Source organism: Narcine bancroftii, chromosome 10 (genome assembly GCF_036971445.1).
Source record: "Narcine bancroftii isolate sNarBan1 chromosome 10, sNarBan1.hap1, whole genome shotgun sequence".
NCBI lineage: Eukaryota > Metazoa > Chordata > Chondrichthyes > Torpediniformes > Narcinidae > Narcine > Narcine bancroftii.
Window position 1 is genome coordinate 18,785,048 of NC_091478.1, and position 27,587 is coordinate 18,812,634.

General features: G+C 43.8%; 1 long non-coding RNA gene across 1 annotated transcript in view; it reads left to right on the forward strand.

Moving 5' to 3' along the window:
- The first annotated feature begins 9,226 nt into the window (after nt 1-9,226).
- The window catches only part of LOC138744240 (uncharacterized), a 54,510-nt gene continuing 36,149 nt past the window's right edge, over nt 9,227-27,587 (forward strand). The window contains exon 1 of the long non-coding RNA XR_011345386.1: nt 9,227-9,355. This is a non-coding gene — a long non-coding RNA (uncharacterized lncRNA). The remainder of the gene's footprint in view (nt 9,356-27,587) is intronic.

Here is a 27,587-nt window from a genome sequence, read left to right on the forward strand (position 1 = left end):
AGACAGCCAGAGTAGATTGATTGCCACCCCAACCAAGGTCTCCTGGGAGGACCGAGACATGATCTCAGACCCATCCTGACCTCTGTGGGTTTGGAACTCTCTGTGTCCCACATGGAGCCACGTTATGGCCCCCCTGTGGGTCATGGCCCACTGGTTGGGAACCACTAGTCTAAGGCATCAGGGGGCACATTGGGAAGGTTATCTCAGCAGCTTTAGAACGGGCACATCTTTCAAAGACAACTGAATGTGCAGCAATTAACTCCAAAAGACTAGCATCAACTTTTTCATTCAGCAAGCAGAGTTTCAATGAAGGGCCTTCAATCTGAAATGTTAACCGTTCCTTGCTCCACAGATGCTGCCTGATCTGCTGAGTGTTTCTGTTTTTATTTCAGATTTTCAGCATCTGCGGGTTTTCTTGAATTTCAAACTTTTGTCAGTCTTTCAGTTAAAAAGTCTCATCAAATGTAGGCGGCAAAAATAATTTTCAATAATTTATTCTCTGTTAATGCTTGGAATTCAGAGTACTATTCTGCATTTTTCCCTAATGGAATTAGAATATGATTTATTTGTAGCCAACGTGACTCAGTGGCATTGGCTGATACATCTACTCTTCATGCTGGTGAGTTGAACAGACGAATGGTCTATATGAGCTGCTCAGTATTTACAAAGCTACACTGTAACCTCCGGAGGTGTGTACTCATCTTGTATCTATCTAGATTTTTTAAAATTGCTTTGACATGTAGCCCAGATATTGAAAATGATCAAATCCAGCACGACTCCCACATCCCACTCTAAGTATGCTCTGACAATTGACAGTGACATTTTGTTCACTCAACAGTGAAAGTGAAAATGTAATTTCCTCCGGGACGAAATTGTGAATGTTGCTTCATATACTTATAATTCCCAGGACAAGGACCCAATCCTGTGATAATGGTCTTCAGCAATGTGAAGGACTTTTTTCAAATGAGACCATAAGATAGAGGAGCAGAAGTAGGCCATTTGGCCTATTGATCCATACTGCCATTCCATCATGAGCTGATCCATTCTCCCACTCAGCCCCACTCCCTTGCCTTCTCCTCATAACCCTGACCCTGACTACTCAAAAGCCTCACAATCTCTGCCTTAAATACACACAAACGGTCTGGCCTCCACAGCCCCCCAAGGTAGCAACTTCCAGAGATTCACCACTCTCTGGCTTAAGAAATTCCTCTTTTTAAATTCCTCTGCATTAAACCCGAAGTTGTGCCCTCTTTTCTTAGGCTCCCCTACACTGAGACACAACTTTGCCACATCTACAATGTCCAGGGCTTTCAGCACTTGAGATGTTTCTATGAGGTTCCCCCCTTAAACTCCAAGGAGTACCGCTCAAGAACTGTCAAACATTTCTCATTCCTTCATTCCAGGAATCATTCTTGTGAATCTTCTCTGAACCCTCTCCAATGCCATGCCATCCTTTCTTAAATAAGGAGACCCAACTGTGCCCCGTACTCCAAGTGAGCCCTTTCCAGTTCATTGTAAAGCCTCAACATCACATCCCTAGCCTTATATACTATTCCTCTATATATGAATCAAGGCAGTGGTGAGGCCAAGTTTGGAATATTGTGTGCAGTTTTGATCTCCAAATTATAGGAAGGATATCAATAAGGTAGAGAGGATGCAGAGAATATTTACTAAAATGTTGCCTGGAATGCAGTATCTAGAATACAGAGAAAGATTGAGTAGACTGGGTCTTTGTTCATTGGAGCGCAGAAGGTTGAGAGGGGATTTGATAGAGGTATATAAAATTATGAGGGGAATAGATAGAGTTGATGTGAATAGGCCCTTCCCCTTGAGGGTAGGGGAGATTGGAAACAAGGGACCATAAGTTAAGGGTTAGGGGGCAAAACTTTAGAAGTAATATAAGAGGAAGCTTCTTCACTCAGAGAGCAGTGGCTGAGTGGAATGACCTTCCGGAAGAGGTAGTTGCAAATTCTGTCATTCAAGAGGAGGTTGGAGGGTTATGGGCAGGGAGCAGGTAGGTGGAACTAGTGGAGTTTCACTTAAATCGGTGCAGACTGGAAGGGCCGATAGGGGGCTGTTTCTGTACTGTAGATTGTTATAGGGTCATATGAATGCCAGCTTTGCATTCACCTTCTTCACCACTGGAGGTTAACCTTTAAGGTATCCTGCGTGAGGACTCCCAAGCCCCTATTCACCTCCGAATTTTGAGTTTTCTCCCTATCCAAATAATAATCTTTTATTCCTTCTTCCAAAGAGCATGACCGTACACTTTCCAATATCCTATTTCATTTGCCACTTCTTTTGCTATTCTACTGATCTATCTTTCTCTGCAGCCTTTCTGTTTCCTCATCCCGACCTGCCCCTCCATCCATCTTTGTACTGTCCGCAAAGGCTAACTAAAAACTGCTGAGATAAATGCACACAATACTGGGGATCAGCTGATGCAGAGAGTGATCTAAAACTGATGAACTCATGGTTGCGAACTGCTGGAGACTGGCTCAAACTGGCCGGGCGGGTACCAGGTATCAGAACTGGGATGCAAGGAGGTGCCGAGGACTCCTGACCATGTCGCGGGTTCAGATCTGGAGCCCGGGTGACTGGATTCTGTGCGGTTGAGGGGGCTGAGGAAGTGCTGGAGGTGAATTTATGAACACTCGGTGGCTCTGGGGTGGGGGGGGGGGAAGAGACCCTCTTTTGCTTCTCTCTCTCTGACTGTAATACAGTCAGAGAGAGAGAAGGGCAGTTTCTGCCGGTGGCGAATATGTCTGCCTTGCAGCAGGCAAAAAGGAATTTAATGTAATACGACACTGTTTTATTACTATGTTAATAAATTGAATCTTGAATCTTGAGTTCCAGACTTTTCATTACTTTAAGCTGAATTCATTTGGGTACAGTGTTGACAATAAACACTGTTCATTTAAATCTGTCCAATTTCCTTCTGTGCACTTTGCTCAGGAGAATTCTGATGGTTTAGACATAAAAGGTATACGTCTATCATATGGTATGACATTACTGTACCAGATTTATTGAATATGGTGGCATTTATGTGGCATTATTTGAATTAAAATAGGTTCAGACAGTGTTAAGGTATGAAGCTATGAAGCGAAAGAAAAAAATTGCAAGACAATAAAGCCTTACAGGGTGAGCAAGTTGAATGGTTAATGAATGGACCACATATTTTCTGGTGCCAATGTTAGAGGCAAGACCTGCCTGCCTCTCCCACTGAAAACCCCTGCTTGCATCTTCCTTCCCGGCATCTGTGCTCCCTTTGAGCTGATCTGCCAACTGCAAGTGATGCATGATGAGGCAGCACAGTGTCCTCGAGCCGGGAAGACTGCCCTGTGTGCCTACACAGAGATTAATCTGACTCGGGAGAAATTGGCTACTGGGAAAGGGAAGATTCATGGATGCAAAGTTGTCCAGCAAGGGTAGGTGAGATTTAAAAAAAAAACGGAGGACATGGGTAAGGGTGAAAGGGGAAAAATGTTGAGGGGGAACTTTTTTCATGCAGAGAATGGTGGGAGCTGGCAGATGAATTGGAAAATACATCCTCAATTTTAATATTTAAGAAAAATTTGGTCAGGTACATGGACTGGGCGGGTATGGAGGGATATGGGCCGGGTGCAAGTCAATGGGACAAGGTAAAAAAATAATTCAGCACAGACTGAAAGGGCAGAAGAGCCTGATTTTATATTGTGTTGCTCTATGATTCCATGGAAACAGGCCATAGGACTTTTGGCCTAATTCATCCATGGCGCCCAAGATGCCTCTCTGAGCTAATTCCATTTGCTTGCATTACTTATGCAAAGACTTTCACATCGATGTAACTGTCCAAATACTTTTTAAATGTTGTTACTGTACCCACTCCAATCACTTCCTCTGGTAGCCCCTCATAATCTCATTACCATTTCATGAAAACATTGCCCCTCAACTCCCCTTTAAATATTTCCTCTTTCACCTTAATCGCATGGACTCTCTGCTGCTCTGGGAAAGTATCTGCTCTTTCTATACTCGTCATGATTTTATAAATCACTATAAGGTCACCTTTCATCTTTCTTCACTCCAGAGAAAACAAACCCAGTCAATCAAGTCTCTCCTCATAGTCCAGGCCACCTAGGTGTAGGGAGAGGTTGCTGAATGACAGGGAGTTTGAATAGATCATTCCCCAGAGTGTAGGAGGCTGGGTATAAAAAAAACATGAAGTGCGGGGATAAAGTGAATGCCCACAGTCCTTTTCCCTGGGTAGATGATTCTCAAACAAGGACACACGCTGAAGATGACTGGGGAGAGATTTAAGAAGGATCCGATGTGAACAATTTTAATGAAAGGGCAAGCTATATCTGGAATGAGCAGCCAGAGGAAGCTTCCAAAGTGGGTATGAGTCCAACATTCAAAAGGCATTTGGCAGATAAATGTAAGAACTTAGAAGGATATGAGCCAAATGCAGGCCAATGGGACTAGCCCAGAGTGCCAACTTAATCCTCAATATCAGAACATCTTGGGAAGGAAGGTTCCAGGAAAAGTGGACTAACATTCTTTTCTGCTGTGGGCTCCAGGGTTTGATGTGCTTTCTTCACGATGCCAATAGTGTATTGGGTCCAGGAAAAAAACCTTCGAGGTAGAGACTTCCAAGAAGTTAAATTTTCTCACCTTCTCCACCATTGACACCCCACCCCCCACAATGATCACTGGGTCATACATCTCTGGTTTTCCCTAACTGAAGTCAACAATCAGTTCCTTGGTTTTGGTGACTTTGAGCATGAGGTTGGTCCACTATTAGGCCAAGTTTTCAATCTCCCTCCTGTATATTGACTTATTACATCTTTTTATACAACCCACTGCTGTGGTATCATCAGTAAATTTGTAGACGGTGGTGTTGTCGTACTGAGCCATCTGATGCTCAGGAGAAGTCAGCAGGAAAATTATACTCCTCCCATAACCAGACTCATCTGATATCAGGAGCCTCTTTGACTGTAAAGGACTTCCTTCTATCTCAGCCCTGATCATTAATCTCTGATTCTTTCATTCATCTTGATGGAGTCTTAACATTGCTGGAACCAGTTTGATTTTCCTGCTCTCTTGGGTCTTGTTTAATGTGCTTCTCTGTTCAATTATGATTCACCAGAGTTAATTTCCATTTTGCCTCCTTAAAATGAAGCTCCACAGAAAATTATTTCATGTTCATAATTGTAGCTGGATACTCCCTAGTCACGGGATTGTGGCGGAGAAAATAATAGATCGGCCTTCTAGGGATTTATCATAATACTGTACTCACTTTCATTTGATCTGTGCAAAACCTTCCACACCTTTTTATCTGTGTATCTCAAAGGAGGTTGTTTTGAAGTGAGATTGTACAAGAGTTAAATTTGGAGAGGCACGGTTAGCACAACACTATTACTGCGCCAACTTCCGAAAGGAGTTTGTACGTTCTGCCTGTGTCATGTGGGCTTCCCCTGGGTACTGCAGTTTCTTCCCGGGCTAGTTGGTTAATTGGTTATGTTGGTGTATTTGGTTAGCGTGGGTTCATGGGCCAGAGGACCTGTGACTGAACTCTATAATTAAAATTGTGCTCAACACATGTGATTCTTCCTATTTACATTAGAGTCGAGATTGCAAATTGAGTTTGTATCCTATTCCGTTGATTGCTTGAGGATAGTTAACATTTGCTGGATTAGGATTTTTTAAATATTTCATTGTTGATAGATTGAGGCTGCTTAACATAGACTGGATTTGAATGAATCATTTAATTATTTTTTGAATAATGAGACAATTAGTTTTGTTTTGAAGACAATTACCAGATTACCATTTGCAATATAAATAGAAACTATTGATCTTCTATTAAAGTCTCCATGATGAGGATAGATGGTAAGTTTATGCACTAAATGAGAATTGTCACAAAGGAATTTAAGGCTTCACCAACTACAATCAAGGAAAGAAAAATCAAGATGATATTCCACATAGAACAAATTTTAATGACCGCAGAATAGATTTCACAATGGTTAAAAGTAATTGGATAATTTTGGTGCTGTGTATTCTAAAGTAAGCATGTTTCTGCACCCTCTCCATCTTAATTGAAAACCTCAGAAAACTTCTAGAGAGAGCAGTTTTAGTTTTGTGAAATAGCATTCCTTCATTTCCTAATTAGTTTCTTTTTGCCTGGCTTAAGTTTTGCCTGTTCAGGAGAATTGAGAGAGAGAGAGAGCAATGAATATATTTAAGACTGACTCAAGGAGAAAAATCTGAATTCCTGCTCCTTGGAAAGAGATGGCAACAATCGGCAGGAAGCCTGGTTAGTGCCCGCAATATTCAAACGCAGTTTCTGTCTCCCAAAAGTCAAACCTGTGGACTCTGCCGATGGACAGATCAATTGTAAACTGCCCCCGGCATATTTCAAGCACTGCAAAGTGCGTCCTCACTTCTTCAGTCACAAGGTGACAAAGAGCAAGAAATGGGGACTGACTATCAATGAAATAGTGGACAGAAAATTCCATTCCACCCAGAAAGCATCCACATCTAGCTTGAGTGGAGTTAGAGAAGTGTACAGCACAGAGAAAGGCCCTTTGGCCCATTGTGTCTATGCTTAAAACCTATCTATGCTGATGGCCCTTAATTCCGTATTCTTCCATTCCCTGCTCGTTCAAGTGCCTGTCCAAATGTTTCCTAAATGTTGTTCCTGTTCCTGCCTCCATCACCTCTTCTGATAGCTCATTCCAGATACCAACTCCTCTTTGTATGATGAATTTACCCCCTCAGTTCCCCTTTATGTCCTCTCCCTCTCATATTAAACCTTTGCCCTCATGTTTTAGTCCAGTTATTCTCACCTTTTTTTTGGCTTTTGCCCCCTTAGAACTCTGCTCTAAGTTTACGGGCCTCCTTCTCCATTGGTTTCTTCTGTACTTCTCTCTTTTTCTTTTTTTTTCTCTTTGGCTTGGCTTCGCGGATGAAGATTTATGGAGGGGTAAATGTCCACGTCAGCTGCAGGCTCGTTTGTGGCTGACAAGTCCGATGCGGGACAGGCAGACACGGTTGCAGCGGTTGCAGGGGAAAATTTGTTGGTTGGGGTTGGGTGTTGGGTTTTTCCTCCTTTGTCTTTTGTCAGTGAGGTGGGCTCTGTGGTTTTCTTCAAAGGAGGTTGCTGCCGGCCGAACTGTGAGGCTCCAAGATGTACGGTTTGAGGCGATATCAGCCCACTGGCGGTGGTCAATGTGGCAGGCACCAAGAGATTTCTTTAGGCAGTCCTTGTACCTCTTCTTTGGTGCACCTCTGACACGATGGCCAGTGGAGAGCTCGCCATATAACACGATCTTGGGAAGGCGATGGTCCTCCATTCTGGAGAAGTGACCTACCCAGCGCAGTTGGATCTTCAGCAGCGTGGATTCGATGCCGTCGGCCTCTGCCATTTCGAGTACTTCGATGTTAGGGATGAAGTCGCTCCAATGAATGTTGAGGATGGAGCGGAGACAACGCTGGTGGAAGCATTCTCCTACTGACCGCATAAAAAACAAAATATATTTTATGATTTCAGTTCATGGACCACCTTCAATGTGCTGTGGCCTGGTGGGTGGTGGGGGGGGTGGGTGTGGGAGGGAAGAGGGTGGGGGGAGAGGTATGGAACCCACTGAGAATGACTGTTACCATGGGAAACCGATGCTGGATATTTCTTTCTTTTTCAATACTTTTATTAACACTAGAAAATCTGAAGAAATTGTGTATGAAAAATTTGATTTGGTTATCAATTAACATTGAAATTTCACATCCAAAAATACAGAGTACATATGTTAAAATTCAAAAAGATACATTACACTTAAGACATATCATTTCATCCAAGTACCTCCCACATTTTAATCAAACAGATTATATTGTATTGATATTTTATTATTTTATTATAAAAAAGAAAAATTTAAAGTCATGTTTGAAATATGCCGGGGGCAGTTTACAATCTAACAGGCCATTTCGATCCATGAGTCCGTGCCTCCCAATTTACCCCCCATTAACCTACACCCCTGCTACATTTTAAAAGGTGGGAGGAAACTGGAGCCCCAGAGAAAACCCATGAGACAAAGGGAAAACATACAAACTCCTTAAAGACAGGGAGGGATTCGAGTCCCGGTCCCGATCACAGGTGCTGTAAAGGTGTTGCGCTGCTACGCCAACCATGCTGCCACTCTATCTACTTGGTCTATCTTTCTCATAATGTTATATTCCCCTATCTTGTTTAAATGTAAGTTTATTTGAAATATTGCTCCTGATTCAGTGAGAAAGACTCTTACTAGACCGAGCTGCCAATATTTCCTGATAGCTCAAGCACACCTATCTGGGTACATCTTTGTGAAATCATTTCTCCACCCTCTTCATCTTAATTGAAAACCCTGGCAAACTTCTCCAGATGTGTAGTGGAAAGTATGCTGACTGGCTGCATCATGGCCTGGTATGGGGGCATCAATACCTCTGAATGGAAAGCCCTTCAAAGCTCAGTGGTCACAGCCCAGTGCATCACAGGCAAAACACTCCCCATCATTGATCATATCTATGTGGAAGGTTGCTGTTGGAGACCAGCATCAATATCAAGGCTCTGCAGCACTCACACCATACTCTGTTCTCACTGCTGCTATCAGAAAGAGATAGGTTACCAAAAGTTCAAGAATATTAACTGCCGCTCAACTATCAGACTCTTGAACAATGGGGTATTACTAATCTCATATAGAGACTCATGTAAGGACTCATTATTTATGACTGTACATTTCTATTTACATCTGCATTTGAAGTTTGTTTACAGTTTACAGATACTGGTATAGATTTGCTAAGCCTGGCCCACAGTCAAAAAGAATATCAGGATTGTCATGTATATATCTGGACAATAACATTTTTACTTTGAACTTAATCATGTCCTTCACATCATGTGGTGACCATAACTGCAAGTGTAGCCAAGTTTTGGAGCAGATTTTTGCAACAGCCTTCAAGCTCCTGAACTTCCTGTTCCACTCTAACCACAACACTACTCCAACTCCACCAGCAGATCTGCCTGTACTATTGAAACATCACTTGTTTTGCACTTGCTAAAACTGTGAATATTCTTTATAATGATGATCACTTTTTTTGTCCCGTGACATACTGAGGTAATTTTCATTTTTCCCAATGTTATTGGTGCATTTTATATATCTGTGTGGCTCAGCAAGTAGGAGTTTTGATGTATCGGTACATCATGCTTATGTGTCTGACCATAAATTCTTCTACATTCATACATCTTCATTCAAATTTTCTCCGTGTCCTTCCTAATCTGAAAAATGGAATTGATTCACTTTGAAATGTCTGCTGCCGAGGTTGGAGGTTGATCGGCCCGATCCGTTCTGATAATGTGAGTAGCAGGAGCTGTCTCATCCATTTATCCCGACTGGCCGTTACCATGTTTTAATTTTCAGACCCTTGCGCCTGCTCTGTACGTGGATCCAGCCCGAAACATCGACCGTCCACTTCTCTCTGCGGATGCCGCCTGACCTCCCTCCGGCTTCTCATTGCTACCTCCTCTGCCAAACTAAGTATTGACACAGCTACTGTCTATGTGATCAGAACTGGTTGCAAATACCCCTGAAGCTCTGCATCACCCTGTGTTCTTTTTAATTTAAATTTACTGCTACAAATCCCCACTGACAGTTTCCGCACACTGAGATCTCACTTCTGGAAATGCAAGGAGCGGGTGACATTAAATGCATTAGTTCCCCCCATCTGCTTCCACCAGAATACTGTAAAGAATGATTGAGAATAATATGCAGAGTGATGTGTTAAATACAACAGCAGGATAGGGATTGAGGGATCAGAAGTGGGGATTATTTGGGAAGAAACAACTGCATCACAAAGCACAAGTGGGGAGTTTTGAGTTTCCATGTGAGAAGACATTATTGGCTAACTAGAGCAAAGCTTGATTGTGTCTGCAATTTGTTTTTCTGGAGCGTAAAGTAAGTGTTTTGTTGAGTGACGCTGCAAGAATTCTCAGGATCTTTAACACGTCTCTCGTCATGTCAAGCGCATCAGGATATGAATCACTTGGGCCTTGAAACGGAGCACTCGCTTAAAATGTCTGCATGGAATTTGTTTGCAGCTATTTGATTAGAATCGGTTGAGACATTTGCGTCATTTTGGCACTTATTACAACCTCAAGAAGTTCACAGCGAATTAAATATTTTTGAAGGGTAGTGAACAGGGGAAATTTCCACAGACAGCAATGAAAGGAGTTTCGGTGGTTGGGGTTTAGACAGTTTGGTGGCTCATATAGTTCCATTCAGTGCTTAAGGGTGACAATGCATTCTCATCTTTCAGCCAATCACACCAGTGGGGTGCAGCAGGGGAGGGAGCAGTGGTGGGAGAGAGCGAGAAGAGCAGAAATGGTGGCAGAGACTGGTACAAACAGGGACAGCCTGACGGCAGAGAGAGAGGGGACCAAAGCAGTTAGGAGATCACGACTAGAACATTTGAAGTACATTTGTAACTTGATGAGATTTGACTGAGGCTATTCCAATCACCGTGTTCATACTAGCTCCCAGCAGACCAATCTCATCTGTCCTATTTAAAAAAAAAATTGGATGCGGTACAGGAACGGGCCCTTTCGGCCCACGAGCCGTGCCACTCAATTACACCCAATTGACCTATAACCCTCCGTATATTTTGAATGGTGGGAGGAAACTGGAGCACCCAGAGAAAAACCATGCAAGGCATGGGGAGAGCATGCAGACTCCTTACAGACATCACCAGATTCGAACCCCAGTCACAGGTGGTGTAGCAGCTTTGCGTTAACTCATATCTTAAATGCCTATCAGCACCTCTCTGATTCTTTTACCGCCCACCTGAAGTAGAGGTCATTTACAGTTGCAAATATACCACCAGCATGTTCCTGGAATGCAGAAGAAAAGCAGATGACTGTGGGAGCCCACACAGCCTCGGGATCACTGGGATCGAACCTGAGTGTCGGGAACCTTGAAGAAGCCTCACTAACTGCTGCGCCACTGTGACACTAATTTACAGCTATTTCCCATTATTAATACCTGCTTTTCACTCCATATTGATCCAGGTCAAATTCAAATTCCTGTCTTTAGACAGGACGGTTGTTGTGGCGATTAGCGCAATGCCTTTACAGTTGCGCCAGCGATCGGGACTAGGGTTAGAATTCTGTGCTGTCTGTCAGAAGTTTGTACATTCTCCCTGTGTCTGCATGGGTTTTCCCTGGGGGATCCGGTTTCCTCCCACTGTTCAAAATATACTAGGGGTGTACATTGAGCAGGACGAACTCGTGGACTGAAATAGACTGTTACTGTGCTGTATGTCTAAATTTTTTAAATGAAATTAAAATTAAAAATTAAATTATTAAAAATTAATGGTCCTGGTCTCTAATGCTAATCCAGTAAGGTCCTCCGTGCTATAGAAATACAATAGGTACTAGTTGGAGGGTACATTCTCCCTCCACCCTGCTTCTCTATCCAGAAAGATTCAATGCCTTTTCCATTCTTCCACGAATCTATTGGATATATTCAACAACTTGTATCTGACCCACTTTTTCACCAAAAATTATCTCAAAAATATCCCCCGGGTCTGATATGCCAAGTTGAAATTAGGGTGATAATGGTGAGTAACGTTGCTGCATGGCTCTGGCATTCGGGAGGGAGGGATCCCCCGCTGTCCTCCTGGTATTGTTGCTGGGTACGCGCCCAGCTTCAAGAAGCCTGCAGAGCTGCTGCAGCTGTCTAGGAAGCATACCCGAAACTTTGCGGCCCACCTTCCCTCCATGCTTTTCGGAGTTGCTGCCTCTGCTCACATCCCCCCCGGTGAGAAGGCTGACTACGGTGGCCCCCGCCAGCACCACAAGAAGTGCAGGAGGAACTTGTTCGCCCACAGCACCAACGCCCACGGGTTGTCAGTGGGGAGCCCGGGCCCTGGGGCTGGGGGGCCTGCTGAGGAGAAGCCACAAAGTGAGTGAGGACTGAGTTAAAAACATTCTGCTTACCTGTCAATACACTAAAAAAATTCTTAATATTCCCAGCTGAAATGGGGGGAGGGTCTTATATGCCGTCAAATACAGTAGATATCCATAGCCCAGTTGTAGGAGAGAATAGTTCAGAACACATCTCAGATATCAAAAGATTTCTCCTTGTAGAACTCAGGAGAATGGGTTTAAAATAAGGAAAATTTCTTCTGCAAGATTTATAAATCTTTTGAAATTCTTTGTCTGGGACAGCTAGAGAGACTGAAACAGGCCGAGATAAATTTTTGGACAAATGATAATCATGGGATAGAAATGGCAGTGAAACTGAGGCCAACACCATATCAGTAGTGATCTCATTGAACTGTTGGCAGCTCAATGATCTATGCTGCCGACTAATGCTTTTATTTCTTATTTTTAATTTTAAATTAGAGTTACAGTACTGTAGCAGGCCCTTTCGGTCTACAAGCCCGTGCCATCCAAATATACCAATTAACCAACAGGCCCTGTATGTTATAGGAGTTGGGGTGTGGGGGGAGTGGGAGGGAACCGGGGCACCTAGAGAAAACCAAGCGGACAGGGGAGGAATGTACCAACTCCTTGCAGACAGCGGTGGATTTGAACCCTGGTCGCTGGTGGCGTAACCATATTATGGAATGATAATAATGAGTTTATTGATACACATAAGGTTGTGGAGGCCAGGTCATTGGGTGTATTTTAGGCAGAGATTGATAGGTTCTTGATTAGTCAGGACCTCAAAGGATACAGGGAGAAGGCCAGGGACTGGGGATGAGTGTGAAAATGGATCAGACAAACAGGTATTTGTGGGAAAAAAAAACTCCAATTAAATGACTATTAAAAATAGCTAATAAATATAAAAGATACATAGATTGTAAATATTCACATTTCCAAAAATATAAGTTAAAAAGTCAGTGTTTCAATAGTGAAAACAGGTCTTTTTTGTGGTGGGGGTGTTGGGCACTGCCAGTAACCACAGAGACAAGCTGAGGGAACGATAGGCTTTAATACACAGAAGAAGCTTGCTGTCCCAGGTCCCTGGATAGGAATGGCGGCAAGGGAAAGGTGGCTCAACCTTTATGGCCCAGGACCACGGGGGAGGAGTCGTAGGGTATGAGTCATCCGTGGACGGGCCAGCTCCATAAATACAACCGACAATGATAACTATATATAATGGAGGAAACTTATCAATACAGGAGGAGTAGGTTATGCTTAGGTTAGTAAGGGGAAGATGGTTGTAAATCGCCAGTGCCATATTGAGACAATGGCCTTAGTTCCTCATCCTGCCCTGTCAATCACTTTCAGAATCTTGTTTGTTTAATATAAAGAAACCCCCCCCACCATTCGTCCAAACTCCAGAGGATCCTACTGAATCCCTCTTCTCAGAACAACTCCTCATCCCAAGAATTAATCTATCAGGTCTGGAAACCAATGACAATCTAAAAACTATGCAGCTGAAGAATGGAGAAGAGAAAGATCAGTGAGAAGTAACCCAGGTACTTTAGCAATGAGATTGCAATCCACACTGCTGTACCTCGTGCATTTACTAGGCCCAGAATTTTACCAGATCCCCTGCTTTCAAGAAATCCCCCCTCTATTACTTCCAACTTAGAAGACACCCCCTGCTCATCTCCAAATATCTCCCGAAATGAATAGCTGCAGTATTTTCCAGCAAGATTTTGTTTCCACTTTTCTCCAAATGAATTTGAAAATTGAGGTGAACTGCACACTTTTTAAGCATTTGGATTCCATGTCCCGGTTTTCTGGGACTGCAACAAGCTCATATACCCCAGGTCCTGGTTTTCCGGGGCTACCAACAAGTGCGTATATTCCGCGTCCCGGTTTTCCAGGGTTAATTTTGTACCCAACCACGTACTGCACTTTACTACTATAAAGATTTACCCATGGACCCAATCTGGAGTATATAGGATGAAAGGTTAAAAAATGGATGGAGTCCAAAGGGTTAATTTGCAAAATTGTGTTCAGCCTGTGAAAGTGGGTATGGGGGTTAAGAAGTGACCTCCTTTTCAAGGGTGGAGTGATAAATCAAAGAGCTCAAAAGAAAAATCTACCTGTGCTACTCGTGTAATGACTGAGCCAGATGAGAATCTGAGGGTCAAAAGACTGCTTCACTCTGAATGGACGGTAAACTTGGTAGATATTTGGCCGCTGATTTCAGTGTAAAAAAAAATCTGGCATGAAAAATTGTGAATTTGCCTGTGTTTTGCGATATTAGCTTGCTGATAACAGGAAGAGAAAATGACATCAAACCAAGCATAATAAAATCCATTAAGGATCTTTGAAACGGTTTCTCAGCTATTGAGTAAACTTGAAAAGCTGAGACTTCTTGTGCTGTGCAATTGAGCCACTGATTTGAAAATCCAATTAAAAATGTTTGATGTATTATGTCCACAAATACTTAGTCCCATTAATTATAACTCAAAAAGGCTTGTGAACTCTGATTGAGTAGAGACAGGATTAATGCCATTGGATTGTTACTTTTTCAATTTGCATCCTTTAAATCTGAGTGGACTCAGATTTAACGGACAATAAAGAATTACCTGAGGACGTGGAGGATCAGGGAGTGGAGACACAGCACAACCCCTGGTCCTGATGCCGATGGCTTCGTATAAGCTTTAACAGTCTGTTAAAGGAGCCAATAGTGTTCATTTTAACATCCTGCAACTATGAAGGCGTGTGCCCAAGATGGCCATGCCCGTGTGCCAGGCAGCAAACCACAAGGGGTTGCAGGCACTGGGGGAAACAGCGGACTGGCACACGGTGCCAGGAATGGGAAGCGTGCCCCCACGTTGAGAAGAAGAATGGGAGACGACCCAACAAGGGAAGGTGATAAAGGCAGCGAACCAGACAGAGGCTCAGTGGTCGAAGGACTCACACAGTCTGCAGGACACTGACTCATGGGAACTAGATATCGGAACTGAGGTTTGTGAGGTAAAGGCAAAGAGCCTTGGGCGCTGAAGGCTTTCTGATCAGTTTAGGCCTGGAGCTTGGGCTGCCAATGGTTTGAACAGGGGTCCACGCGACTTCAGAAGCTGTGGGAGCGCTAGAGGCAAATTCACGGACACTCAGAGCCTCTGAGGGGGACTCTCGCTTGCTTCTTATTCTCTTATTTTTAGGGGCGTCCACGGAGAGGAAGGAAATTTGCCTGGTGTTCCAAGCTGCATTTACCTCATCCTGTAGCTTCTTGCAGCCTTGAGCAGAGCAGCTCCCACACCCACACCACGCTGTGATGCATCCAGCAAGTATGCTTTTGATGGTGCTCCTGTAGATATTGTTGAGAGATGTGCTGAACTTCCTTAGTCATGAAGTTATTACAACACTGGAAATCTCCCACAGTAATTTAACCTCAATTCATGGTCCGACATAATAAGGATCCATAATTAACTATAAATCTCTTTAATTCTTTATTTATCATCGTAAAAGTCCAACTATAACTTCAGTCCTATTGACAATCGATAGATTTCTACTTTAGTAACCTGCTGGCATACATTCGACTCTTCTATCATCCAAGCAACTGCTTTGAAAACTTTAGTGTCAAGCATTGGGGTAAAAAAATAGTTAATTATTGTGCAAAGAGCTGAGAATCAACAGCAAACATAAATAGACAGTCATAGAGAGCATTTTAAACGAAATATTTCATTTGATTTTTCCATTCAAAGCTTTGACCTTTGGTCCACCACCAAAGGAACTGCTGACGCTAATCATCTGAGACTCTCACATTCAGGAATCGATATTTATTTATTTATTTGTTTGTATCTATGAATACTTCTCCTGCATATGTATTTTTTGTCTGCATGTGTGTTATGTGTGGTTGTGTGTCAGTGTGTTTTACCCCAATGACTGTAGAATGCTGTTTCATCGGTTGTATTTGTGCAATCACATTTAAAAATTTTAAAATTTAATTAAAAAAAATACAGACCTATAGCTCGGTAACAGGCCCTTTTGTCCCACGTGCCTGCGCCGCCCAATTGCACCCAATTAACTTACAACCCCTGAACAGTGGGAGGAAACTGGTGCCCCTGGAGGAAGCGCATGAAGACACGGGGAGGACGTAAAGGCTCCTTACGGATTCGAGCACCAGTCCCGATCGCTGGTGCTGTAACAGCGTTAGGATAACTGTTGCGTTAACCATGCTGCCATTAACTTGACAATAAACTTGACTTTATGACGCTTACATAGAAGTAGAAACACTGCTTCGAGAGTAAGCTTTGAGCTAAGGAATGTTTGTTCTCGAGGATGCCAGATAATCTGCAGTAGTCCCTAAATGTAGGATGAATACTACAAAGGACCTGGCAAGGTCTGGATGTGATGTGTTGAAAATATTGTATTTCACTGGCATGACAATGTACGGTATACAATGACATTATTGTAAGTGTTGTTCGAGCATATCAGGTGAATTTTTAAAAATTTTATCAATATCAGTAAAATTTTGGAATGGTCTATTGGACAAAAGGTGGCAATTTCAATATGGACTGTCCTCTATAATCCTTTGGATAACAGAAAGAACTCTCTGTGCAGCCAGAAGAAGCTAACATTTCAGTAAAGTTGTCAGTAGAATTGCTTGCATTTCCATTTGCTTGTTATTTTTTAATTATGTTCTGTGAGAGTATCTTGAATATAGATGAACAATCTCAGTGATGTATGTGGTCTGACTACTGACTTCTTAAAATGCTGTTAAAAGGTTACATCGTTTACAGTCTTTATGACTCACAGAGAGAGAGAGAGAGAGAGACAGCCACCCTCACCTGAGGGAAAATTATTTTATTCTGTGATTTCAAACCATTAATGGAGTTAATTCTCTGAATCTAGAAGGGAATAAGTGACAATTCTAAAAGAAGTATGTGAATTAGAAGTAGCTGAATGGCAACAACAAAAAAAACTTTCTTAAACTTCTCAGCGATGTAGAAATTCATCTTTGGCCTCAAAAATTAACCACGGTTGGCTGCTATATGCACTTCCTTCCTGTATCGGATTCCCTTCACTGCAGTCAATTAAGACACAGGGTAAAAGCAAACCTCAGCAGGTAAACAGTGTACTTTATCTTCTTCTTCTTCTTTGGCTTGGCTTCGCGGACGAAGATTTATGGAGGGGGGTAAATGTCCACGTCAGCTGCAGGCTCGTTTGTGGCTGACAAGTCCGATGCGGGACAAGCAGACACGGTTGCAGCGGTTGCAGGGGAAAATTGGTTGGTTGGGGTTGGGTGTTGGGTTTTTCCTCCTTTGCCTTTTGTCAGTGAGGTGGGCTCTGCGGTCTTCTTCAAAGGAGGTTGCTGCCCGCCAAACTGTGAGGCGCCAAGATGCACGGTTTGAGGCGATATCAGCCCACTGGCGGTGGTCAATGTGGCAGGCACCAAGAGATTTCTTTAGAGCGCATCGGATGCCCCCCAAAGTTCCTCAACATGATTATCCATCTGCACGAAAACCAACAAGGTCGGCTCAGATACAGCAATGATCTCTCTGAACCCTTCTCCATTAACAATGGCGTGAAGCAAGGCTGTGTTCTCGCACCAACCCTCTTTTCAATCTTCTTCAGCATGATGCTGAACCAAGCCATGAAAGACCTCAACAATGAAGACACTGTTTACATCTGGTACCGCATGGATGGCAGTCTCTTCAATCTGAGGCGCCTGCAAGCTCACACCAAGACACAAGAGAAACTTGTCCGTGAACTACTCTTTGCAGCCGATGCCGCTTTAGTTGCCCATTCACAGCCAGCTCTTCAGCGCTTGACGTCCTGTTTTGCGGAAACTGCCAAAATGTTTGGCCTGGAAGTCAGCCTGAAGAAAACTGAGGTCCTCCATCAGCCAGCTCCCCACCCTGACTACCAGCCCCCCCCACATCTCCATCGGGCACACAAAACTCAAAACGGTCAACCAGTTTACCTATCTCGGCTGCACCATTTCATCAGATGCAAGGATCGACAACGAGATAGACAACAGACTCGCCAAGGCAAATAGTGCCTTTGGAAGACTACACAAAAGAGTCTGGAAAAACAACCAACTGAAAAACCTCACAAAGATAAGCGTATACAGAGCCGTTGTCATACCCACACTCCTGTTCGGCTCCGAATCATGGGTCCTCTACCGGCATCACCTACGGCTCCTAGAACGCTTCCACCAGCGTTGTCTCCGCTCCATCCTCAACATTCATTGGAGCGCTTTCATCCCTAACGTCGAAGTACTCGAGATGGCAGAGGTCAACAGCATCGAGTCCACGCTGCTGAAGATCCAGCTGCGCTGGGTGGGTCACGTCTCCAGAATGGAGGACCATCGCCTTCCCAAGATCATGTTATATGGCGAGCTCTCCACTGGCCACCGTGACAGAGGTGCACCAAAGAAAAGGTACAAGGACTGTCTAAAGAAGTGTACTTTATATAGCAGAGATAAAGATACAAAACCATAGTCTTGGGCTTGAGCCCTTCATCAAGGTAAGACGCAGGGTATGAAATTTATCAGCACTGATGACCAAAGTTGAATTTACATCTTATAGTAACATCTATATTAAAAAAATGCAAAGCATGGATAAGGGAGAGGTAGGTAAATTGTTTAAATTTGTAAGGGAGACCAGAACTAGGGGACATAGCCTCAAGCTTCATTTAGGACATGATGAGAGGAAATGCTTTTCCTAGGGCATGGTATATCTGTGGAATTCTCTGCCCATTGAAGCAGTGGAGGTGACCTCAGTAAATATATTTAAGTCAAGGTTGGATAGATTTCTACATAGTAAGGGAATTAAGGTAGGTGGAAATGAGCCTAGCATCAGATTAGCCATGATCACATTGAATGGCAGAGTGGACTCAACGGGCCGGATGGTCGTCTCCTACTCCAATTTCTCATGCTCTTTGTTAACTGTATTTATGAAGCTTTGGATCCCGAGTTAACTGAAGACTTCAAGTTGTCCCTCTTCTAATAATATAGAACCGAATTGGATCTCCCCCACATCTGAGTACAACGTGAGCTTAGTGCACAGGCTAAATAAAGCTAGTGGCATCACCTTGATTTGACGAAGTACAATACTGAGTTTTATTAGGTACAACTATGAGCTTACTGGGTACTGGAGTGCAGCAAGATTGGCTAATTGGAACGACCCAGCGATTGGGGCAGGCCTGATAGTGGGAAGGTTATGAGCCATCCTTGCACACTAACCCTTGCTGCTTCAAGATTAAAGGAATTATCCTTAGTTCAGGTATTCCGCACTATATTGCCCACACTTCATTTTTGTTTGCTGTGCTGTGGCCATATTTTATTCCGCAACAAAAAAAATATAAGTTCTTTGTAAAAATCATGCCCAATCACAACAAAATGCAGTGGAAAAAAAATCATAAGGGAATATAATAGCCATGCAATTACTTGGAAAAATACATGACAATAATGGAATGTGAAACTAAAAAATCAAATACTGAAGAACTATTTAACATTAGAAGTTACAGTTAGATGTAAATACATAATAAAAATGATGACATGTAGCCGGTAACACGACATGGCCTATATATGTATAATATGAAATATAAGTTAACGCTGCCTAATGTTACATCAATATAAATAAATGAATATATCGTGTGCTGCTTCATGTGCCATCAATAATTCACAAAAGGCTGGGTAATGAAGCACTCAGGCTTTTAGGAGCTACAGACTGGAACATCATCAAACAACCATCCACCTCTTTGACTGATTAAAGAGTAAAATGGGTGGCATGCAAGGGGCTATGGGCAGGATAGGTCTTGGGAGATGCGTCCAGTCAGTAGCAGCCAATCACGGGAGTTACCATCTCCCAAAGTAGGGAGATTAATAACGATGGCCATCCTGAGTACCGTAGGAGGCCAAGTTCAGCCCTAGAATGTGGCAGTGAGCTGGGGGTGGCATTGTTGAAGGTTGTCAGTTGTAGGTGGGTTGGGGGGAGGAGTGGGGGGGGGGTCTGCTGGATAGGGTGATAGAGTGCGGAATATCTGAACTAAGGATTTGCATCAGCTCCAAATAAACCAACAGCAACCCCCATGCACCTACCGAGTGAAAGAGTCTTTTCAAATGAAGCCAGGAAAAACATTCCAGACTTCTTGTACATTTGAATGAAGTGCACTCTGATAAAGCAGACAAGAAACTTAGCGTGTTTTCTGTCTCTTTGAGAAAACTTACAGAAGCGTAAAACCATTGGAAATATGTCTGCCAGCACTTCACAACCATCCAGTGATGGTTTGTGTGCATCACACAACATCTCATCACGGACTGCTAGATCTGGTAGGCCTCATACAATTGGAGAAGAGCTTGCCAGCTGTGAGTGAGGCTCTGCGCACAGTTTTACACAAGTCACCTGTCCAAATTATTAAAGCTATTCCTCTCAGTGATAACTCTGTTCAAGGATGAAATGGCTGAATGCATTGAAGACACATTGTGCAACATGCTTAGGACAACAGCAGTTGGCTTACAGTTAGATGAGTCCACTCCTGCCAGGCAATGAATCTTTGCTTCATTCTTCAGAGTGGAAAGTTTGGTTGCAAGACATAAAAAGGGAGTCAGTGCTTTGTGCTGTTGTGAATTTTTTCAAAGAGAAGGACATTCTGCTGACCAACATTTTTGCTTGTGCAACAGATGGGGCACCATCGATGACAGGTTGTTATCGTGCAGGGTCGGCGCTGGATCGTATGTTAGGGGGGGCATTAGTGAGTTGGGGGGCAGGGACCTACCTGTCGATGGGAGTGGGGTTGCTGGCAGGGACCTACCTCTGACGTGCGACATGAGGGCGCTCTTTTTATTGTGTCAAGTGTTAATAGATGCTACCGATGCTTGGTGCATGCTAGTGACACAGTCGGGGGCAGGTGGAGAGCTGAAGCATGGGGTGGGTCTGACCAAATTGGTGGGGGGGGGGGAAAGCACAGCACCTCATTTGGGGGGGCGGCACAGGACCTTGTTTGGGGGGAACAATGCCTGCGTATGCCCACCTTGGCGCTGACCCTGTCATCGTGGCTTCATCAATTTCTTGAAATTAAGCTGTACCAGGTAACATATGGTTGCAAAAAACTTAAGTGGTGGACCTCACAAAGCACTAAGCACTGGTATCACAGAATTAAATAAAATCAAGGCACTTGCTCTCAGTTCCAAACTCTTTCAACAGCTTTGCACTGAGAATGATGAGGATTTTGAACATTTGTTGTTGCACCCAGAAGTTGAATGTCTGTCAAAGGGAAACTGCCTGAGCCATTTCTATTCACTTTTTTAAACAGTGGTTGAATTCTTCCAAGACTCCAATTCTGTTCTCTGTTTAGGAATTATTTTATAAATGACGAATTGTAATATAGAGTTTTTATATAGATTTCTGTACTTTATATATTATAAATAAAGTTTTTGAAAAAAGCATGACGTTTCTTCCTTGTCCTCTTGCTGTAGGATTGGTAGAAACAGGATTAATCAGAGCATTCAAATGGTAATTTGAGTGGAAAAAAAAATTGTTCAGAACTGAGAAAAGAATGGACCAGCTGCAAATATTCTTAATATTGTAACCAAAGACTCGATGGGTGGAATGAATTTCCCTGTTATGCTTTCCATAATTTTACCGTAAAATGGTGGCAAAATACTCACATCTGGAAGATTTTGCTCCTGTTTTCTTTCCTCTAGTTTTCTCCCTCTATCTCATTTCATACCCCTCTCTCCTTTCCTCTCGTTCTGTCTCTGTCTTTCTCTTCCCCCTTTTCCCTCTGTCTTCTTTCACAGAGCCAAAATCAATTCTCACCTTTCTTATCTTATCCAATGAACACCTATTGACCGTTGGTCTGGACTCCTCCCCCTCCAAGACTTTATTTTTCAGACGCCTCCTGTTTTTTTGCTTATCCCTTGAAGAAGGGCTCAGGCCCGAAACATCGGTAATATATGGTTAGACTGCTGAGTTCCTTCCGCATTTAATTTGTGTTGGTACTGCAACCACAGCATCTGCATACTTCCACGTTTCTCTCCTCACATCTTGAGCTGTGCTTTCCTGGATATATTACCTTTTCAGGCCATTTGGTCACTAATAGTTCAGGCAAATAGTTTTGATTTCCATTTTCTATTCTGCTCCAAAGCTGGCTTACTCTCTTCCCCAATTCACCTCTCTTATCTAATTTAGGTTTCTCACATTTCACTTTCATGTTTCCCAGTCTAGACACATTAACTGCTGGTAATGGCCATTTATCAATATCTACCTTTCCAATTGCATCTTCTCATATTTTTGAAGATTAGTTACTTCTGAGTTGTTCCAGCAAAAGAGAATCAAATGTTTGCAGTTGTTTCTCACGTCTGTATTTCCTTGTACAATCTATTACCCAAATAAATTTGTTATCATCAATCTAAATCCCTTGTCCCACCACATGCAGCTCCGCCTTAGTTTGTGTGAATATCTCACAATCAATTGGAAATGAAATGTGAATGATCCTTTGTGTGGTTTATGGTTTTTTTTCTCCTGGAAATTAGCAGACATAGAATTCTAATTTGATGGATGTTATCTCAGGTTGATTCTTAGGTCACTGACGAGATAAAAAGGATGACGGATGTTCCCTTCTGAGTGGCGTTTTCACGACTTGAAGTCTTGCAAAAAGCTCATTTTTTTTCAAGCCCTTTAAATACAGCAATTAAAGAAAATGGAGATAATTAGTTCAACCTGTAGGGATAACTAGTTCCAATGCGGCAGAAGTGAAATCATGGGTGCAGATCCATTATGGGGCATTGTCCATTTAAAAAGGAGGCCTGTGTCCTGGTTACGTGCAATTTAAGTAATTATAGATATTCGCAGATCATGTTGCCAAATGCTACTTGGCTATTTTATGTTTTGTAATAACAGATATTAATTGAACATAAATGAAGCATGCCTTTAAAAGCTTACTATTATGTCTCTTCCATGGTTCCGGTAGCCCTGTGGTACTGGCAGACCAAACTAACAAGGCTATTTCTTTGCCCCTCGAGCACTGTGTACGTTATAGCGACCTGCCTGACTTGAGTAGGAGATGTGTCCAAGTACACAGCTTCCTACACACTGAAGTGGGAGGAAGGACGGGCCGAAGGTGAATCAATTTGCAGGTGTTGGCAAACTAAAGCAACACACAAAGTGCTGAAGGAACTCTGTCAGCATGCGTGGAGGGAAATAGAAAATCAACACTTCGGCCCATTGTAGGGTGCTGAAACAGAAGTGTAAAGATAAGTTGCTGAACTAACATCATTCATGCTAACTCAGTTACACCTACTGAGTTAAACACAAAGACCTGCAGACACTGTGATTGAAGTAAAAACACAATGCTGGAGAAACTCAGCAGGTCAAACTTTATATAGCAAAGAAAAAGATACATAATCCATAACCAACTTTTCGAGCTTGAGCCCTTCATCAAGGTGTGGTAAGCTGTGGTGCATTGGGAAGACTGTTCTACAGGCTTTCATCAGCTTAAAGTAGAAAGCACTAGATATGTGTGGAGCCCCGAATGGTTTATGAAAGGGCCGGCTCGAGTCTTTATACAGGCCGGTGATTGACAGTTACAGGGTGGGGCCAGTCTCCCAGGTTACCTACCTGCAGGTACAATGCTAGGCCGGTAGAAGTGCAGCTATGGTGGTCATCATTTTTGTCCATATCTTGTGTGGTGATATGACCTACTCCGAGGCAGGCGCCTGAACAAAATGGGTGGGGGCAGGGGCAGGGGAGGAGTACAGGGCCACAGGCAGGATAAAGGAAAGAGGGCACATCAGCAAACAAGGGGGAAGGGGGGTGGCTCTGTGAATGGGGAGGGAAGGGGGTCAGAGCTGGAGGATGGAGAACAGAGAGAGAAAGAATGGGGAAGAGGCTAGCAGAAACCGGAGAAGTCAACGCTATTGCTATCCAGCTGGAGACGGCTGAGATGGAAATTGAGGTGCTTCTCTTCTAATTTGCGGGTGGTCTTGGTTTGACAGTACATGAGGCCATAGACAGTCAAGTCAGCATGGGAGTGGGGGGAAAAATGGAAATGGTTGGCCATGGGGGGGGGGGGGGGGGGTGGATCTCCGTCATTGACGCAGACAAAGTGAAGGTGCTCAGCGAATTGATCTCACAGTCTGTGTCCAGTCTCTCCCAATGTAGAGAATAGAAGCCCACCACAGCAGCACCAGATGCAGCAGATAACTCCCGTGGAATATGAAAATGCATTGCTTCACTTGGAAAGTCTGTGTTAGAGTCCCAAATGGCAGTGAGAGAGGCGATGTGGACGCCAGTATGGCACTCCAACCCACCAAGTCCGCACTGATCGTCATCCATCCAGTGTCACTAATCTTACATTCACCACACTTTAAAAACTTTCTCCATATTTCCGACCCCAAAGATTCTACTGCTCACCTACTTCTTAGTGACAATTTAGTGGGCAATTATCTGACTGACCTGTTCATGTTTTTGGATGTGAGAAGAAACCAGAATACGGGAAGGAAATGCATCCAGTTGTGGGGAGAAGGAGCAAACACCGCACAGACTGAAGCCGAGGCCTGGTTTGAACCAGGGTCTAGGGCAGTGAGGCCAGCTGCTCCACTGTACAAACTGGAATTGCATAATCCCACATTGTTACTGCAAACATTGCACTTCTGCTGACATCTATAAGAACAATCTGTAGTCACGGTGTAAATGCACAGCTGCCATGTTCCTGCTTGGTCCTGAAATCTTCTTCTTTGGCTTGGCTTCGCGGACGAAGATTTATGGAGGGGTAATGTCCACGTCAGCTGCAGGCTCGTTTGTGGCTGACAAGTCCGATGCGGGACAGGCAGACACGGTTGCAGTGGTTGCAAGGGAAAATTGGTTGGTTGGGGTTGGGTGTTGGGTTTTTCCTCCTTTGTCTTTTGTCAGTGAGGTGGGCTCTGCGGTCTTCTTCAAAGGAGGTTGCTGCCCGCCGAACTGTGAGGCGCCAAGATGCACGGTTTGAGGCGATATCAGCCCACTGGCAGTGGTCAATGTGGCAGGCACCAAGAGATTTCTTTAGGCAGTCCTTGTACCTCTTCTTTGGTGCACCTCTGTCTCGGTGGCCAGTGGAGAGCTCACCATATAACACGATCTTGGGAAGGCAATGGTCCCCCATTCTGGAGACGTGACCTACCCAGCGCAGTTTGATCTTCAGCAGTGTGGATTCGATGCTGTCGGCCTCTGCCATCTCGAGTACTTCGCTGTTGGTGATGAAGTCGCTCCAATGAATGTTGAGGATGGAGCGGTACTGACATACTCTTTAAGTATCTTGTATTCACATTCACAGCCCTGATCTCCTGAGAAGAGATGGTGTCAGAGTGTTTAGGTAACCTCTGTTGATATTTAGAAGAGCCACAGGAGTGAAATTTATTCCTTGTGCTTTTTACTGCAGGGTTTTGTACACGATAGAATGATACCTCTTGCAGTTGGCATTAACATTGACTTCTTGGGTTTCTGCTAGCCCCCTCCCTGCTCTCCCTCTCTTCCCCATCCCTCTGCTTTCTTTCCTCCAGCTCTCTCTTCCCCATCCCTCTGCTTTCTTTCCTCCAGCTCTCCATCCCCTTCCCTTTCCATTCAGAGCCATTCGACCCTCACCTTGCTTGCTGGCCTGCCGTCACTCCCTAATCCACCTCTTTCCTCCTGCCTGTGGGATTGTGCTCCTTCCCCACCCCCTCTCCAGCCCACCATTTTGTTCGGCCGCCTCCCTAAACTTTGCTCACTCCTTGAAGGGCTCAAGTTAAGAATGAACTTTGCTACATTGTTTGACTTACTCATCTTCTCTCACCTTCCCCCAGCACACCCTCTGCCAGGTGTCCTAGTGGTGTAATTACAGACAGGACAGTGTTGCTGATGTTAAATGCAGCAAAGCAAAAATCCAGCCACAATGATGCAAAATTGATAGACTGTTAATGAAAAGTAGTGACTAGGCACTTACTCGTGTTGGATACATCTTCTGCAAGATGATGTTCCATCTATCTCCTGACACCAGGCACAGAATATCAATCGCAACAGTTGCTTCTGTGGAAAATGTTAGAACTGTTGGCACTGGGGTGGGACCCGAGGAGGTTTACAGGGATGATGCCCGGATCATATGAGGAGGCTTCGGGATTGTACTCGGTGGAGTTTAGAAGAATGCGAGGCAATCTTATTGCAACATTGAATACTGAAAGGCCAGGATAGTGCCTGGACATGGAGAGGATGTATCCTATGGTGGGGGAGTCCGGTGCCAGAGGACACAGACTCAGAATATAAAATCGTCCCTTTCGAGCCGAGATGGGGAGTAACTTCTTTGCTCAGAGGGTGGTGAATTTGTGGAATTCGTTGTTGAATATGGCTGTAGAGGCCAAGTCATTGGGGATACATAAAGGCGGAAGTAGATACGTTCTTGATCAGGAAGGGAATGAAGGGTTACGGGGAGAAGGCAGGAGAATGGAGTTGAAAAGGATAGTAAATCAGTCATGATGGAATGGTGGGGAGAATCAATGGGCCAAATAGCCTAATTCTGTTCCTATGTCTTATGTCCAACACCAGAAATGACTACCTTTTCATGACACTTAGCCAGTGTGGCACTTCAACATAATTCTGTTCTGATAAATGAAGTCAAGAGATTGGAATTCACCAAATACTGAAGGAGCTGTGCTATCTTCAGACACCTGATTAATTCATGAAATTGGGCAAAATGGATGAAAAATTTTATTACGATGCTTTGTCTGAAAATTCCTGTACTTAAACAGGACCTCTGCGGTTGCTATGGCAACTTCCCCGCAAGGCTTGCATCTCTAGTTTGATTGTTGCATTGACTGCTGGGAAAGGAATCAATGCTTAAAGAGGCCTTGCTATGGCCGTCAAAGTGGTGGAAAAAAAAACTGCCATGGAAGGGAGGGAAAGAGGCTCTGATCCCCTGGCGGAGGCTGACAGGCCCACCCCAACTGATGACCTCGACCTTTCGAGTCCCACGGGAACTGTGGACTGCTCAAGGGCCCAGTGGCCACTTGCAAGTCGTGAATGAATTTTAAAAGATGAAGGGACCTCCAAGTTCAAGTTTATCATCTGACTCTATATCAGGTGAAACAGTATTTCTTTGGACCATGGTGTGCGCACATATCCCACACAGCATGCAATAGAAAATAATCTGAATCCAAATTAATTGTCATGAATATATCATGAAATTTGTTGTTTTGCAGTGAAAATATTCCTATGAAATTACATTTTAAAATAAATAAATTAGTGGAAAAAATAAGAGAGAGTGGGTAGTGTCTGTGGTTCATTGTACATTCAAAAATCTGATGGTGGGGGGAAGAAGTTGTGCTTGTGCCACTAGGTGTTCGTCTTCAGGCTCCTGTACATCCTTCCCGAGAGTTGCAGTGTGAAGAGGGGATGACCTGGGCGGTGAGGTAGAAACTTCTCCCTTAAGCCACCACCTCTTGTAGCTGTTCTCGGTGGAGTGGGGACTGACGCCCATGATGCCCTAGTTCACAACTCTTTGTAGTCTTTCCTTGTCTTGTGCATTAGGATCTCCATACCAGACAGTGGTGCCAACAGTCAGAATGCTCTCCGTGGTCCACCTGTAGCAATTTGTACAAGTCTTCGGTGACATACCAAATATCCTCAAGCTCCTCACGAAGTATCGCTGCTGGCGAACCTTCTTCGTG